This window comes from Athene cunicularia, assembly GCF_003259725.1.
Source record: "Athene cunicularia isolate RWA chromosome Z unlocalized genomic scaffold, athCun1 chrZ_part1, whole genome shotgun sequence".
NCBI classification, from domain to species: Eukaryota; Metazoa; Chordata; class Aves; order Strigiformes; family Strigidae; genus Athene; species Athene cunicularia.
Genome location: NW_020799142.1, coordinates 980,906 through 994,216, shown reverse-complemented (window position 1 = coordinate 994,216; position 13,311 = coordinate 980,906). Strand labels below are relative to the sequence as shown.

The 13,311-nt window shown below is 39.2% G+C and overlaps 1 protein-coding gene across 2 annotated transcripts in view; it reads right to left on the bottom strand.

The window, feature by feature from the left end:
- Positions 1–12,916: 12,916 nt before the first annotated feature.
- Positions 12,917–13,311, bottom strand: part of ST8SIA4 (ST8 alpha-N-acetyl-neuraminide alpha-2,8-sialyltransferase 4) — an 87,697-nt gene continuing 87,302 nt past the window's right edge. For both annotated transcript variants that reach the window (XM_026865676.1, XM_026865677.1), the window contains one exon: positions 12,917–13,263. The gene's annotated coding sequence lies outside the window, so the exon portion shown is untranslated. The remainder of the gene's footprint in view (positions 13,264–13,311) is intronic.

Genomic DNA, 13,311 nt, shown 5'->3' with positions numbered 1-13,311 from the left:
TTCTAGAATTACCTTGTAAAAAAGATTGTTATAGAGAATGTCAAAGATGTGGAAAAAAGGTTGCTTCTAATACTGAGGATGAAAATAGTGTTTAATAAACAATAGAATAAAAAGAAAAAGGGGGGATTGTGAGAAACTGTGGACTAGGGTTTTGTTTATTAAGATTTATGTTAAGCTCAATGTAAAGACTAGGCAACAAAATGAAATCGCTTATGCAAACAGCTACCAGACACCACTTGTGTAAGATAAGATAACCTCCAGATTTCCAGGAATCGACAGAAACAGGACAAACAACCCCATATAAGGACATATGAGTGAGGAGGCAGAAAACGACCCCCTAACAACAACTGAAGCATGCAGAGTACCTCCACTACTTCATGAACATGGAAGTAAAGATGTATAAAAAGGGACTGTTTGAACTGCTCAGCATGGCAGTTGGCGGAGCGCAGACTCCCCTGCCGTCCAGCGCTGTCTTTGCTCATATTCTACTTGCTATAATTAATAAAATTTTAATTGGATTATGATCCATTGTGGTCTCAATTTATAACAGTCTGTAGGTGGTCAGCCGACAAAGACACACGTGGGGTGTTGCCTTTATATTGTCTTTCTTATGCATGTGCAATAGGTCGTTCCATGAGGTTCTCGCTTTCTCTGGCTTATACCTGCACAGTTAGGCAAGTTGATTTCCCTTTGTCAGGATTTCAGAAATTGATTACTTAAGGCTTTAACTACTTGAGGCAAGAAGACCAACTACAAAAAGCGTACAACTGCTTAAAACATTTGTTAAGAGATTAAAGATCATGACGACTATTTGGAAGGATTCCTTCTATGTATAGAGTATATTTTCAGACAGTCAGGGCCTTGGCTGACTCTACATGCCATTCTGACCTTGGAACTAATTAATTTTCCAGCTTTTACATGGGTCTGGATCTTAACTCCTGGATAGAATCCCAGTATGTTAATAGGCTTTCTTTTGGCAGGGGGATTTCCAGGGATGCCTTTGTGTGTCCTAGACTGAGTTATGTGTTATCAGCACATTGACATAACAGTAACACTCAAAGCTGTTCAATCACAGTAAACAGAAGAAAAATCTCTATTTATAATACCCACAAAATGGTCTAGTCCTGAGGAGAAATACCATTTAAGCTATTCTAGAAGATCTATAAGGATTTTATGAAACACAAAAATCTGAGTTCATCCACAGATACATAGTCAAAAATGCTGTTGCTTGGACAAAATAAATTATTTAGATATTTATTTTTCTCTGGAGCAAATAAAGAAGCAAGAGCCTGAAAAATTTTCACATTATATTTGGAAATGTCTATACGTGTAGTTCTGGGATCTGGAGTCCTAGCACAGCAGTCTGCCATTCCTGATTGGAAATGTTTTGTTTTGCAATGTTTCCCTGGACTTTATAGGAGTTGTGTTTTGGGTGGGTGTCCACATTTTCCACTCTGGGATAGAAATTTAGGCTTCACATTGCCTCTCAGAATGAAGAACACTCATGAGAATTCCCCTGGCTCTTCAGAAGAGGATGCTCCTTGGTGTACCACAACACATGCTAGTCTGTAGAGGAGACAGGGGATTAAATCTCCCATCTAACTCTAGACAGTAGATTTAAAAGCAACAGAGTGAAGACTGTATTTATTCTCTGAGTGTCTGATGTACAGGTATCACAGATGAAAGTATTGACACGGTAATAATTTAGGAAAATAGTCTCAATTTATTAATAACTAACAACTATTTGTCAATACAAAATAACTCAGAAAGAAAAGTGACTTATTCAGGTTCTAAAATGACAAGATTCACTCTAACTTACTTAACGGTACCTTAATTTATACACATATGTACATGTGCATACACAAACCAGACATATACATACAGGAACAAAGGGGTTTGGATTCGTTAAAATGAACACAAAAGGGACAAGCATACAGTAACAAGGGTAAGGGTACGTACTCACACACACACACACACACACCCCCCAATAAACAGGTGAAATAGAAGCTAGCTCAAAGAAAATTTCCTTCTCGAGTTTAGAGCAAATACTCACAATGCCTTGGCATTCCTCAACGGGCAATAATTGAGACTCGAGCTGGGGGACTTCGCCCTGGCCTTCCATCTGGACCAGACGACACCTTAAGGGTTTTGGTACCTGAGAGGTGTCCCAACTCAGGGGAGATGCTGGTCACAGGCCCACTGCAATCCAGGAGAGCTCAAAGGGTCTCTCTGGTGGTCGCAATTTATAGGGTCCAAGATAATTGACTTTTGTCAAATACTATCTGGTGCCTTCCGGCAGTTGCACAAGAATTTCAGTAACATGCGAGCCTGTTATTGTTCCATTTGATCACATCCCAGGCACAGGTGTGTCAGGCCATCAGGTGATGATGGGCCATTATAACCTTTTCCAAGCAATTGGAAGGGGCAGGAGCCAGGCTCCTCAAGGTTATCAGTCCTTATCTCCACAGATTGGTGTATGGCCTGGGGGAATGAGGATGGAATCACACCTGGCACCAAGCAGCCCAACAAGGAGGGCAGGGAGGAGTAAGAATTGCACCACCACAATCCACACCGTGACTAAAGTCAATTTATCTTGTCCATAGAGTGGCAGTGTGGTTGCCTCTTGCCACTATGCCTATAAACAGAGGATGCCATAATCTAATTATAATTGAAGGAAATTTTGTGTTTGATTAGCTTCAGAAAAAGAAATTATTTTGGGATAGTATACACACGGGGATACTTTTGTAACTGAGCAATTTGTTTAACCATTCTCCAAACCTTAATCTACAACACAATTATGAGCAGTAAACATACTAAAACTAAAATTAAGAAAATCATGACCGGGTACAACATGGAATTAAACAGTCCTGTTGTGGTTGGTGACCATCCAAATAAACTTTCCCACCATCGATGTTCTCCATCCCTTTTGACTTGTTAGCAGCTGATGTATTTCCTCTATATCATGCTAGACCATGATAATCTTTTGTCCAGTTTTCTGTGCATATAGCATGTAAATGTGTAGGCACAATGCTGCAGAGGTTCTTATATTGAAGATGAGGGTTGTTTCCACAGTGCTGCTGATAGGCTTGCTGGATGTGGTGTTTGTTTCCACGATGTCATTGGTGGAGTTGGTTATTTCTGAAAAGGAAAGAAAAGAGAACTCGGGGTGGGGGTGGGGGGAAGAGACTGAACAGGTTATGTTTTGTTGATTAGGAATATCAATTAGACTCAGACCCCAGAGTGAAAAGGTAGGTGTATCTACTCAAAATAATAATATAGAAATACAGAAATATAGGAAAATATACAATAAGACAGAATAATGCACTTAAACAATTAGGAACATAAAGGGTAATGCATCAAATCACTACTGCCAGGGAGAGAATAGTGATTAAGAAAGATACACCACCACTTGCATACTTTACTATCATCCAGATCTGCAATTGCTGGGTAGCCCCAGTCACAGTGAGGATTTGGGGAGCCTTTCCCTGCAAATGGGAAGTCCTACGTGGTGCATCCACCCATAGGTGAGGCTTCCAAAGTCGCTGTGAGTGGGTCCAGCCTTGTATACCCAAGCGGAAATATCTGGTTTCAATCTCACATAAGGTTCCCCCCAGAGCCTGGCCAGGGCTCAAGGAAGAAGCCAAAGGAGTTTCTCCTCTTATCTGATGGGATTATGTGCAAGGTCTCACATTAGGTCTCTGTGACAGACATCTGCCTCCATGACTCTGTTGTTCTATTCACATACAAAGGGAAGAAAATATATTCAAGACATCCTCTATGCATGCGTCATTAAGGATTACATTCTAAATTAACAGTTTTGGTTCAGGGCCTGTTGCTCAGGCTTCAACACTTCCACTTTTACATCAGAATAGGTGGTTTATTATAACTTAGTATAATACCTGTTAGCATGTTGGTTATCAGTTATAAAATATACAGAATTAATCTATAGATCAGCTCTGACTTGGGCCTATTGTCCAAGCCTTAGCACTTCAGGTTACCCCTTAGGATGCTGGATAAATCCATCTAGTACTGATTTTATGTTTTATTCCATTATTTTCAATAACATCCCATGCTAGAAGTCCTCGTGGCTTGACCAGGGTTACGGGTATTGTTCCTACAGTTGGTATTTTTGCCACCACAGGCTGTCCTGCTTTCATTGAGGACCAGGTGTGCTCATTGCTCAGGGTTTTTCCTGAAGAAGGTGTTAAGAAGGCTCGAGTAATTGGACTTCCATAGGGACCATACCGATTATTTAACTACTGTATAATTTCAGAAAGACGGCTGTCCCATTGTCCTTCATGTGGTTTAAGATACTTTTTTAGCAGTCCATTGCCTTGCTCAACTATACCATTGGTTTGTGGGTAATAAGGTGTATGAAATATCCACTTTATTTCTCTTTGCTTTGCCCATTCTTGTACTTCTTTACTGGTAAAGTGCGAGCCATTGTCACTCTGGATGGAATCAGGGACAGGTAAAATTGAGAACCATGAGGAAAGGCCTCGAATAGTATTCTGTCCATTAGCCTTTTGGCACTTGGTAGCTGCAAAAGTCCAGATATTATCTCTACACCTGTTAAAATATATTTGTACCCAGCAGAGGATTTTAAAGGACCAATGTAATCAATTTTCCAAGTGGACCACAAAGTTTTCCCCTCTTTAATGTGTAAAGGTGGTGCTTTGGCAGGATAGTCCATCTGCAATTTTAATTTACACTGGGGACACTCAGTGAGGATGGTGTCACATGTTTTTCTACTGAGAGGCCATCCCCAGCTTTGAGCTGAATAGTAAAGTGCTTCTCGACCTGTGTGGCCTAATTTTTGATGTAACCATTCTCCTAATCGATACCATGTGGGGTTTGAATTTTCAATGTCTATTTTCCTAATTTTTGTGAATTCATCCACCCTTTGGTTCCAATTTGTAGCTGGTTTATTGTCATTAGCATGGGCTTTTACCCATCCTATTTGGAATGGCGTTTTTCTGGCCATGGTTAATAGTAACTGCAATTCTGCAGTCCTCCAGATTGGTGATTTATTTATCTCCCAGTTTAGGGCTTCCCACTGACAAAGCCACTGTATGGCACCTGCACAGACAGCATAAGAGTCTACATAAACGGGTTTTGCTTAATTTTGTGCTGCCAAAACAACTGCTCTTAACTCTCCTACTTGAGCACTGCCTTCACCCTCTTCAATAACTTGTTTGCCTGTTTTGATTTCTAATGCAACAGCTTTATATTGCCATTTACTATCCACTCTTTGCTGAGGCATCGGAAAACCAGACACCCTCTGTTGGTGAATCTTCAGTGAAGGGGTGTGTGTCTAAAATTGGTGAAGGTTTAAATGGTTGTTGTAATGCTAGCGGGTCAGTATTAACAGACATTTGTAATTTAGAAACTTGTGTGTGTCCTTCAGTTAACTGCATTTCATCTACCACGCCCACTAGATAGGCACACCATTTCCTAATTGTAGGTTTTTGTGCAACTCCCTCTGGGGGAGCAGTCCCTTTTAGGATTGTGTCTAATAAATTAAAGGGACCTCTGGTCTGAACAGCTTGTTCTTGCCGAATTTTCTCAACTTGTTTAACTGCACGGACTAAAGACAAAAGACCCTTTTCCCACTCTGAATAACTTTGCTCTCTCTATTTAAATGCAGTTGAGCTTAACAGTAAAGGTCTCTTTGGCCCCTCAGGGCCGATTTGAAGTAAGTTACAGTAGGTACCATGTTCTGCAAAACCCCATTCCGCTATAATAGGATCATGAGGATGAACAGGTCCTAGGGATTGATATGTTTTTAATTCCAGTAGCAGAGCTTTAATTGCTTCTTCATGTTCTGAGTCACATCTCCATGATTTTCCTTTTCATAAAAATTAATACAGCAGATGGGCAATGATGGAGAATCCAGGTACATGTTTTCTCCAATATCCTGAAGTACCCATTAGCTGTTGTAATTCTTTTCTAGATTGTGGCATTTCTGATAGTTCTATTTTATTTAGAGTATCTGGTGGGATTGCTTCACTTCAGGCAATACAAAATAACTCAGAAAGAAAAGCGACTTATTCAGGTTCTAAAATGACAAGATTCACTCTAACTTACTTAACGGTACCTTAATTTATACACATATGTACATGTGCATACACAAACCAGACATATACATACAGGAACAAAGGGGTTTGGATTCGGTAAAATGAACACAAAAGGGACAAGCACACAGGAACAAGGGTAAGGGTACGTACCCACACACACCAGGTAATACATGATATGTTTCTATAGATCTGTTTTTCCTCATTCTTTCGAAAGACTAAACACCATTTTATTTTAAACATAGTCTGCATTAAATAGTATCAACTCCACTATTTTCACTCAAATTATGGCAATGTAAAATGAGTGAAAAAAGGTAAGAATAACCAGAGTATGTATACAACAGTCTAGAAAACATGGAATGACTGCAAGGAGACTAGGACACTGACTTGTAATCAACAGACACTTTTTAAGGAGAGATGTTTCCTGCTTGTTCTAAAATAATCAAACAACACTGAGACTAAGCAATGATGTTGCCTTTAGAGCAGAACCTTCTCATTCCACCTTTGTCATTTTATGTTTCTCATTGCACTTTCCTTGGAATACATTTTAATCTCCAGAAAAGAAGTATTCTTTCCTTTGAGACCACAGCCTCTTTACTGTGCAACCTGTGCAGTTGGATAGCTCTGTTATCACCTGAGTGCCATAAAGGAAAAACTATACTGGAAGTGGAAATTACACTTCGTTTGGCAGTACTCCTTTGAGAAGCAGTCTTTCATGTTGTTAATCAGATTTCTTAAGGCTTAGAAGCAACAATTGAATCACATCAAATATCTAGTGTTTTGCAGTAATAAAATGGTGAAAACTTCTCCTTGATTTATATATGTATTTATTTTAGAACATAAAAGACAAACAGAAAATAAGAAATAAACTGAATACAGAAAGTTGAGGCTCACAAGGCTACTGTTAAAGACTGCAGGAGCAAGTACAGCTGAATATTGCCAGTGTAAGCAGGTCTTCATCAGAGTGCAAGAGTTTTTCATGGACACTGTCACTGATTATCAATTACATGCTTATATTTTTCCTGTAGTAAGTAATCAAAAGAGAGCACTTTCCCAATATAAACAGTAATTTAAAATAATCTAATTAATATGACAGAGGTATAAGCAGGAATCAGCAAAATATGGCCTCTTGCACTCTTGCCATGAAAAAGAACACAGCTCAGCAAAATTTTGATTGTTATAGCATTTTCAAATACATAGAAGCTCTAACAGTGTGTGAAGGCTGAATCTGCAATTATAAAAAAAAACCAAAAACCAAAAACCTATTGAATTCATTATGGAAAATACTGGTGCGTTTGTCTAGTTTCTATAGCCAGGGTGTGTATTTGCTTTTGAAGCATGCCTGGCAAAGGTTATCGATCTGTTACTGATTTAAACATGATACTGATCGATTTGATAGGCTTTAAAGCATTGTGTATGGTTTTGGCACTATTGTATATGATTTATACAAGCTACTTTTTTATTTTCTTTTAAATTTTTAAGTGTACACAGAGATTAATTCTGGCCCTCACTGGATAAGTTTTTGCTCATATGAACCAGTTAAAATATTTTGAAATATTGTATTAATGGGATGTTATGAATGGCTGCCTCCTCCAGCTGCTTTGGGCCAGGACCTCTCCTGCCAGGCTGATGGGAGCCCAGCCTGATGCCTGGGGCACTCGGGGTGTCTGCCCAGGCTGAAGGGTAAGGGTGATGTTTTGGCATTTGCAGGCTCCACCAGAATTGAAGCTGAGCACATATCCCTGTGACCCACACCAAGGACACTGTCAGACAGTTGCTCACACAGGAGACACTGCCTCCGGAAGCACCCCCATAGAGGACTCACACCACTACAAGAGCAGACAGCCCAGCCACCTCATCCTCCTGGGCTGTCAGAGACAGCAGGTCACCATGTTCACAAGCACATGCATGTTTGCAGATCCCTCGACTACCAGCACAGCCCCTCTGTATGTGCAGTACCTCTGGCCCAATGCTGGGCCCCCCCTGTCTGATCCACAGATCTCTGACTCGCTGGTGGATCCAGCTCTGTGCTTGCTGCAAACACACAGCATTCACACACTTGGGCCACATTACCCCACAGTTGCAGGTACACCTGGACACACCAGTACTAGTACCTCTGCCTACCCTGAGCCAGAGTATCCTACTCACTGGCTGGTCCAGTTTGAAGTTTGGTGGTGATTACACAAAAAATACTACACACACTGGGTTTGGGGAGGATACATACACTCATCCCCAGCAGCTGGCAACAGGCATATGGACTGTGACCTGTGGTCCTGCTCCAGCCACCAGTGCTGAGCCCCTCATTTGCCTTATTCATGCTGATGGCCCCACACAGCAGGTGGTTTTGGGAACACACACCATTCCTGCCCTGTGGCTGGAAGTTAAAGACCGGACAAGCATACTGACTGGTCATGGTTTACATGCAACTGGCCCCTTTTCTGTCTATTCCTCTTTTCTTCCTTCCCTGCACATTGCCTCATTAATTTGTACAGTCCCACCGACACCCTCTCCAACATCCTGGACCCTAAGGTCTGCATCCTTATCAGCTGCAAAGTCCTGTTTGCCTGCAGTTTCTTGATAGTGTTCAGTTAGTGTGACTGATGAGGTTGGCTTCTTGTCTTTGTCTCCATTATGATTTCCCTACCAGTTTTGTGTCTCCATATACCTTATTGCTTCTGCCTTTTCTTAGTATCCCATTTGACAAGGTTCTTGATAAGATAATCTTACCAGAATAAACATTCCTATACTTCATGTATCCTTACCAGTTAGTGCAACTGATCAGTTTGGTTCCCATTGCTGCCTCCCTTATAATTTGTTAGTCAGGTCTGCATCTCTGTGTTCTTATTTATGGCTTCCTCCTTTTCTTAGTATTCCCTTTTGTGTTGAGAAAGTCCTTGACCAGACACCTTAAAGGAGCAGACACTTTCATTCCACATATCCTTACAATTAGCATATAGTTGAAAAATCTTATTAGAACTATGTTACAAAGAAATATGGAATTCAATATTGGTCAAAAAAGGGAAAAATAATTCTTTATTTTACAGTTACACAAATAAAAAACAATCCCCATAGGTGTACTTGAAATAATATTAACAGTGTCAAACATAACAATCTTGACAGAATACATACCAATACTTTAAACCACTGAAAGTGTATTACATATGCTCAGTAGCAAGAGTACTGTGCAGGAATGAAGCTCTCTGTAAACGTATTTTCTTTATTTTACCTACATTTAGAATAATTGTGCTTTTCTCTACACAAAGGAACAGTGCTCTTAAAAATAAATATTGTGCATTTTCAGAGTTATCTCTTGAAATATGCTAATCTAGATCCCCATCTAAATCCTGGAAATGTCTCTCCCAGGAAAGTCACTGTAAAGAATGCTCAGCACTTTGCTAAATCAAACACTTAAAAAAAGGTACTGAACCCACACCGGTCTTCTTCTTCAAATTGCCATCAACTAGAGAAGTGCTGACCTTAAGCACATTGCTTATACTGTTTAACAAAAGAATGGTACAGTCCTTATTACACATCAGGCTGTGTAAACTATTCAAGGTTTGAACAGTTCAGTAGATCTTTTATCTGTAAAGTGGCTCAGAGCTGTAGGAGAGAGAACTGTCCCAAAGCTGAAAACTTAACAATGAAATATATTTATTAATTTTATGAAATATGAAAGACTCTCTGCCACAGGAACATTAACATGTATGTTAATAAACAATTTACAATAAATTTATCTGAATGAAGTCAGGTTGTTCAATGTAAAGCTGCCACAAGATTTGGAAAAATACATACTCACTGCTGTCTTGATGTAGTTCCCCGTTCTTATTTTTAACATACATTTAGGAACCACAGCTGGCAATTGGTATGACTGATGTGAAGATAAATTCGACAAACACTCAACTGATGGGCATTCCTCAGTTGTTTCTCACTAGGGCAGGTATCCCAACATATTAGGGATTCTTCTTTTTATCCTATCTACTTCGTATTAGATAGCGTTGGATGTGTTGTAATTATAATAAAGCCTGTTTATCTGATCTGTGATGTATGTGTGTGAATGTATATAAATAATCAAAATCATTCAAGGCAGCTATGGAAGCTTGAACTGTTAACGGCTGCCCTGTGAAGGAAGGACCATGAGGTGAAACTTGTTCCACTGTAAAGTCCTTATACAGCAGCTAAGCCTTTGGTACTACATCCTGGGTCACCTTTAAGGAAGAAAAGTCATGCTGTGGAAATAATCTTGTTGTTGTTGTTGTTCAGGACCTGGGGTGCCTCAAAAGAAATGTGTGAAGAGCCCCACAGCAATACAGAGCCAGAAAGTATAACGCAAAGGTAAGAAAGGGAATCTGCAATGAGTCCACTGCTCTACAGCTTCCCAACTATGCGAGGGCTAACAACCAAGGTCATGTAATCTAACAGGAAAAGCTCTGTGCGTATCCTACCTCAGGTCACCCGAGAGTAACCAGTAACTGGTGATAACTAACCTCCTCAAACCAGACAAGTTGCATCACAACAAACTACATATCAGGGAGCCCCTGAAGTTTTGGGCTCCACATGGACACAGATCTTACACAAGACCAACAGAGTAAAATGACTCCTAGTCCTTGTGAAAACCTGCACAGTCAAAGATTACAATTGCTACTTGTCTCAGAGGATGGTTTGAAACCAACTACTTACTATACTATACTTCAGCTCAGGATAAAGCTGAGGCAGACTGAGGAATCATATGCTTTCGGTGGGGAGGCACCTGGTGTGAGAGGCAAACTGGGTGCCAGTTTAAGAGGTAGGTGCTATGAGAAGCATGAGTGTGGATGATGGTGGACCATGGCTTATGGTGCCAGAAGAGTGCAGTACTGAAGGTGGAAAGCCTGCAGGAGATGAGGTTAAGATTTTCAGAAGGTATGGGCAAACACTGTTGTCTTGGAAGTAGGTGCTACTGTCATGTTGTGCTAAACCAAGCTGGAGAACTTGCCCTGTATCGCCCTCGTCTATCAAACTTAGTGATAGGGTAAAAATTTTGACTCCATGGCTTGTGTACAAAAGTTAACTTCACTCATAAAGAATCAAATGTGAAGTCTGCAAAGCAGGCTCAGGCCAAATTTTTCTTCATCCACTGACTTCCAAAGTCAGACTTGTTCATCTGTTTTCCTATTTATATCTCATTGTTTTCATTTATGCAATCACAGAAGTAATTTTTATTTTTTTTTTTACTACCATAAGAATTAGTGTCTCCATCTACTTTGCTTTCAGATAACTAATCAACTGGTGTATTAAAACCTTCCCTGATGTGAAAAAAAAAAAAAAATCTGTTGGTTAATATTTTAGTCTACTTGAATTCTCTTTTTGTTGGTGGTCTGACACTAGAGAGAAGAAAAGATGTTCCCAGAAGATAAAACTAACAAGATGCTTTTCTGGGCTTCTGTGAGACTGGCATCTATGAATTCCTTATCTCAACAGAAATTCTGTCAGCAGCAAAACCCAAACAGAACAGGAATCAGCCTAACTTTCATCAAGGAGATAACCTTATTTTACACTGCAAGTTTGCACAGTGTACAAATAACACCCTCTGTCTTATCACCAACTAATTAAACACATTCCAATCTGTATTGCTGTTTAGTTCCTCATGATGCCTTGGTTTCAGTGGTGATCATGTTAGGACCTCATACCATATGTTAGCATATAGCCAAAGTAAACTGTACTGGGTAGGAGAGACTGGTGAATAAGGAAAGATGCTACCATGTCTTAGATATAGCAGAATGAATTTCTATTTGCCATCAACTTTTGGCAACACTGTCTGCAAGGCAGTGATTTAGCTAGTAAATTTGCATAATCACAGGGCTTTAGTCATGCATGATGAAATACATGTGAACTTAAGAGGAAAAACGTATAATAAATGGCACTTTTTGCTAGCAAATGTTGTGAAGTGTAGTGCTACATATGAAACTACTCAAGCTAGTTCAAAATGCAATAGATACACCAGATAGTGTATGTGGAGATGAGGACCTAAGGTAGAGCTGAAAACATAGAAAATACATATACATTGTATCTGCATGCCTCTTCTTTAGCCTATCCTGACATGAAAATGGTGGAACCATGGTGTTCTTCATTTACCTGCTCCATTAGTGCTAAAACACAGCATATGCAGACATGGTTTTGTATCTTAGTGTATGCCGCACTGACACTCCACCCTTTCCTACCTCCTGTAATTTCTTGTTCTCTTTTTTGAAAGAAGAGAGTGAAAGAATTCTAGGGTTTGTGGATAAACAAGAATGATACTCAGAAAAATAACTGTGAGATAATGCAGCTCTGTGTTATTTCACTCAATTACACATTAGAACATCAAGCTGATACAAAAGGAGTATAGTAGTGATAATCATAAAACAAGATTAGAAATTTAAGTTTTAAAAGAACTACTTGATTTTTTATTTTTCATTTAATTGGCTAGGTCTTTTTTTTTTTTTTCTTTAGATGTGTTCCAGTGTCACCTGAGTTCCTTTAGATTTGTGTTGTGTTCTTCTTTCCATCAGAAATAAAAATTGTGTGTCTATATATATTTGAATACATGAAATAATTTCTTTACTCCTGCAGATATTTCAGAAGAATGAAATTTTATAAGCAAAGTCCGTAAAGAGGCTTTGTTTTGAGATGCTGAATTCAAGAATTTAAATAACATAAAGAATACATTCCCTTCAGCAGCAAGAAAACATCATACTAAATCTAGACCTTTACTTCAAGGGAAGGTAAAAATGTGTACGAGTAATCTCTGGTACCACAAATAAGGGCACCTTCTTGTATGTCTTCATATCTGAACACAACAGAAAAACTTCTATTTAAAAATGGATTAGGTACTGACAGCAGTAGCTAGAAAAACAATTGGGACATTATATGGGTTGTGTGACAGCAGGATACAGCACAATAACAATTGATAAAATATTTGATGTTTCCCTCCACCCTCACAAATATTTTTCCTAAGACAATTCCATAAGATAAATACTTTTAATTATTCATAACATCCTCAAAATCGTTTAAGGGCTCCAATACTTAAAAGCAACGAAACCCAATCAATAGCAGTAAGAAAAACCTCAACAAAAGCTGAGGTTTTATTACAAGATAAAAAAACAGTCCTCTGACTGAAGGTATTTACTAATTTGTTTGATCTTATGGACTTCACTTTTTCTACTCAATTCTACTCAATTTTTCAATTTTTACTCAATTCTACTCAATTTTTAATTCACTT